We start from the raw sequence: 5,253 nt of genomic DNA, 5'->3' as shown, positions 1-5,253 counted from the left end.
GTGTGTGTGTGTGTGTGTGTGTGTGTGTGTGTGTGTGTGTGTGTGTGAAAGAGACCTCAGGCAGCTGTGAGCAGAATGAGAACAGAGTCTCAGGAGACAGACTTTAGTGAGTCAGTTTGTTTACTTGGGGGAACTAAGGCCACTTAAACCTCTGAGGGTACAAGAACTTTAGGGATGAATGCACATCACTGGCCAGAGCCAGGGTACTGGGGATGCCTCCTTTTCATAAGAAGGGATTCCAGGTGCTTCTGGACGTGACCTTTTAAGGGTAGAGAAAATTGAATGGAACCTTCTTGGGGAGGAGGTGACAAGGGGTGGGAGGGGGATGCGCAGAGGTATTTGCACCCTGGGATTGGGGCAGCGGGGAGCAGCCCTATTCCTGCCAATCTCAGGATGAGATTTCTGAGGTTTGAACAGGCCTTGTCCCCACTATTATCAAGGCTGGCTACCTCCTGTCCCACAGTGACCTGGTCTCACCAGTATGAAAATGACATTTTAAAAACAGGAAAGGGTCTTCTGTCCCAGCTCGCTCCTTTGTAGGTAGCCAGTGTCAGTAAGGGACTGCTCATCAGCCATTGTCTTCACCGGAGCCTGTGAAGAGCTACTGTCCTTCCACATCCTTGGAACTACACTGGAAAAGAAGAACACGTCGGCCTACCAGGTATTCTGTTAAGAGTATCTGGTAACCACTGTGGCTGACCATCCAGGTATAGATTTGAGAGAATTTAGTAAAAAAGTTGGCTGAAGTATGGAAGGAGTTGCCAGAAAAAAGACAAACTGATCTGGAAGCAAAAAGCTCAGTATCTGTAGCACAAACACAACAAAGCTGAAGCCACAGTAGTGAAAAGAAAAGCATCCAATACAGAAGCTTCTGTGAAAGTCAGAGCCTCTTCTGTGGAAATACTGTTGCCCCAAAAGAAGTCCCACCCACCACAATACTTCTTCCAGCAGCACCCACCATAGTACCTGCAACAGAGCCCATGGATGTCCCTTTTCATTTCCAGTGGTTGGGAGAGTCCCTCAGCCTCACTGCAGAAGACAGGGCATGGCAGTCGTGTCCGGCAGCTTGTCAGTGCTCCTGAATTCCACTGTCTGTGCTCTTGGCCCTTTGGCATGCATGACCACACATGAACTGAACTGAATGGTTGCCCCAAACAGGCTTTGTCAAAGATGCTGGACAACATTGCATACATCATGCCTGGACTGTGACCTCCAAGAAGACTGGGACGAATGCCTATCTATCTCTTTACATATTTGTGTATCTATGACTGTTCCAGATCCTCTACTGACCTCTGTTTGTAGGTTTTAAATTTTTATAGCTATGCATACATTCACAATATACAGTATATATGCAGGATTATAGTTACTTTGTTTTTAATAATTTTATGAACTGGCAAAGACATGAATGTGGACTTGGGACTATTTTCATGTGTGCAGGTGAAAAATATCTGCCTTAAAATTCAGTGTAATTTGGAGACTAGGGGCTCATTCTGGGTGCCGTGTTTATATCCTTATAGGCTGCTAAAAATGTGATTTTCCCCACAGGTCGGGCTGTACCTTCAGACCCATCACTGACAATTTGCCTTACCTGTCTTATAATCGGAAATACAGTAAAGATTATGGAAGGACACCAGCTGACTGCAAATTTTTCGACTCAAAGTAACCTGGGGAGGTGGAGATAGCTTAGATGGGCTGAGTAGGGGCATTCATTCCAATTTCTACTAAACAGGTCTCCAATGTTGCTGTAACCATTGGTTCTACAGAGGCATTGGTGCCCTCTATCACCTCAGGGATTCTTGGCAGCAGAGAAATACCTTGGAGGGACTAAAGCTGTTCCTGTCTCCTGTTGAACCTGCCCTGGCTGGCCGTGAAGGCTTGGTTTATGAAAACCAAAGTTGGTAGTTCTCATTGGCAGCGTTGGTTGGCCCCAGATCCGGGGAGATGCTGCTGCTTAACTGCTTGGTCCTTGGTTCGTCTCTGGCTCCCCTGGTGGGCAGATTGTGCTCTGCATTCCAACAGATGGATCACAGAGAAGCGCTCCGCTCTCAGAAGGGTTATCAGTATGTGCATATGACTGTGTATTTTAATTATGTGTATCTAGCTATTTGGAATTTCTTAGATTTAAATTTATCCAGTAAATGTCTGCGTATATAATTTAATAATAACCTTCCACCAGCATTAGCATGTAGAACATACAGATCTGTCCTCTTCATGTCTGTCTAAAAGTTCCACGTTGTTCATATGTTAAGGTGTTGGGACTCAGAAGGAAGCTTCATGGCCCTCGAAAATGTTACAAAAGGAAAATACAAACGAATCTCACCATTCCCAACTACCCTGCTTCTCAAAAACCCAGACCTGTTTTCCCATTAGAAAGAAGATAGTTGACCATTCCTGGGTTGTTTGGAAATATGGTGTGAGATTCCTTTCTTAAGCTGAGGTAACCATGCTTTTCAGATCTCATTTTTAATATTTGTAAAAATTATTTAAAAAAATAAAAACAGGGGAGGGCAAGAAATAGTGAAAGAATGTTAGAGAATGAAAAATAAGATGATTCTGTGCAAAACTTGCCAATGTATTTTTTTAATTCAAGTTCAATTATTCTTTAAGAATAACTGTAAAATTTGAATGCTGCCAGGCATGGTGATTAATGTACACATATAACCCCAGCACTCAGTATGCTTAGGCAGGAGAATGGTGACTTCAAATGTTCAACTCAGTCCTGGGATAATAGTGAGTTCAAGGTTAACTTGAACTATACAATGAGACATGTCTCAAAGTTGAGATAGAGAGAAAGAAAGAGGGGAGGAGAAAGAATTTGAAGGTAAATCTAAGGTAGAAACTCTCAGGTGCTTAAAGATGATAGAATACTAATGTCAATTTACTACAAACTTGTTAAAGCTAGTTTTTATGCATCATGGTCCTAATCAAGGTCTGAGTCTGAATGACTTAGATCAAGGAGGCATAGTATTGTTTATACACATTTGAAAGATCAGTGGCTAGTAAGGGAATTACTTCAAAGAGCCATGCTGGCCCCAAGTGAGATTATCAAGGACAACAGGCCACCTTTTTCACAAAATCACATCTATAGGAGAAAGCACCTGTAAAAGCCTAAAAAAATGTACTGAACTGGGGCTTTCTCACTGGAAGCTTGAATTGTGTCAACAGAGACAACAAATGTGAAAAGAGCTCTGGGTTTTATATGAGCATGCTAATTTCCAGATGTTCATTAAGACCACCCTCGCAGCACAGCTGGTTCAGTTTTTATGCAGAAGAAATCTTGAACGATTTCATCCCTTGAGGAATATACCCAGTTTCCATTGCTGGTCAGAGAGGGACTCATGCCATTAGTGATGTTAGAAAATAAATGCGTAAATGATTTAATGCAGAATGATGATTCTGCCACTGTCATTGTAACTCTCTAAGGCCCGAGAACAAGCAAGGGATGAAAAAACTGTTTCAGAATCAGCTGAATAAAACCTTCAGTGACAGAAAACTTCCAAGCTCTAAGTTTCTTTTATATTCATGAAAATGAACATCATAACAAAATAAGAAAACCGGTGAATTGCTTCTGGAATACTTATTAAGACTAAGAAGTATAAAATAGCACAATAACTCACATACCCTAGACATATACTTCCTCTAAGAATTTTCTGGTAGTAGTGCACAAGCCTTCCAGAGTTCAGCTAATCGCAAGTGCCTGTGCCTTTAGCATTATGGTTGGGGTCTCATCAGAGAAAAATGATTGTTCAGGACAGGTGTTTTTCTTTTTGGAGGCCAAGTCTTGAATGAGACACTAACAGGATTCACTTGTTTTTCAGAAGACCTTAATTGTATAGATCTCTGACAGTGAGTAAACTGATTGGTCAGTAAAAAATATATTCTTCAGGAACTACATGGAGATTTAAGCCAAATGAATGAGAAATGAATAATAGAATGAGGAAAGGCTATATTCACTTTAATGTTGGAAGCATTAATGACCTGATTACAGTTATTAACTGTATTATGCAATGTCGTTCATATCTCTGCTCATATCAGATGCTCTATTTCTGTTAAAATTGCCTCAACTGCAGAGAACAGTGATTCTCAAATATGATCGTTGTTTTGATGCTGATGTGAGCACTGCTGAGTTGACCCAGGACAATTACTGCTTCATAGCCAACTGCTACCATGTGTTATTCTGCTTTCTCTGCAGTACGAGGTATCCCGTCTGTTGCCCTTTTGAATGGCTTCTCCAAACTTAGGGTGTGTGCCTCGAGGAGGTGGAATATAAAACTCAAGAGAAACACCGTTGTCTTAGCTACTTTTCTTCTTGTTGTGATAAAATACTCAGATGAAAACAAATTAAGGGAAAAAATTTTTTTTTTTTTTTTTTGGTCTCACAGTTAAGAGTAAGGTCCGTCATAGAGGGGAAAGCAAAGCTGCAGGAGCTTGAAGCAGCTGGTCACAAGGCACTCATAATAAGAAAACAAAAAGCTGTGAATGAATGCTGCTACTCAGTCCCCTTTCTCCATTTACATGGTCCAGCATCCAGACAAGGCAGCCATGCCACCCACAGTGGGTGGATCTTGCCAGCTCAATTAATTCAAGGCTAACATGCATACCCAAGGGCCTATCTCTCAGTCGCTCCTAGATTCTGTCAAGTTGACAGCACAAACTACCACACTGCCACAGCCATGGAGAAATTTAAGAACAAAACAGGAATAACAACAGACCCCTGTAGCATAAGTGCTTCAAGTGAGAGAAACAACCATTTCAGCAGAAGAGACTAGTAAATAGATACCTGTCTGGGAAAATTTCCAGAAGGATCTTACCATTCCTATACTTTTGTTTTCCCCCCTTATCAGACCAATGTTGCCTTAGAAACATAATTCAATGGTCAGAGTCTAAGTCCATGCTTCAGTACAAATACATCAGAGTGTACCCTACATCAGTGCTTCGAACAGATGCTTTACCTGTAAACAGACTCATCTGCCTTAAGAAGGACAGTGTTCAATAACAAGCAAGTAGTTTAGAAACAGGATAGCATGACCACCAATATGTGGAAGAAAGTTTATCTAGAGCTGTATTCCTGCTGAGTGGCAATTCTTACACAAAGACAAACCCACTCTTCCCTTTTAGTACAGGAAGCCAGGGTAGCTTTTGAGAGGAAAAGTTCTTCTAAATTTTGATCCTGTAAATTAACTCAGGGAAAGAAAACTTGCCATTCTGAAAGACCCCAGCCTCACACTAAGTTAAACATAGCTAATGCCATTT

At 41.5% G+C, this 5,253-nt stretch overlaps 1 pseudogene; it reads left to right on the top strand.

The window, feature by feature from the left end:
* LOC129680818 (HMG domain-containing protein 4-like) overlaps positions 1-1,209 on the top strand; it is a 3,260-nt pseudogene extending 2,051 nt beyond the window's left edge.
* Positions 1,210-5,253: the final 4,044 nt, after the last annotated feature.

The sequence above is a fragment of the Psammomys obesus genome, unplaced genomic scaffold, assembly GCF_907164565.1.
Source record: "Psammomys obesus unplaced genomic scaffold, mPsaObe1.curated_primary_1811, whole genome shotgun sequence".
NCBI classification, from domain to species: Eukaryota; Metazoa; Chordata; class Mammalia; order Rodentia; family Muridae; genus Psammomys; species Psammomys obesus.
This window is presented reverse-complemented; position numbering and strand designations above follow the sequence as displayed.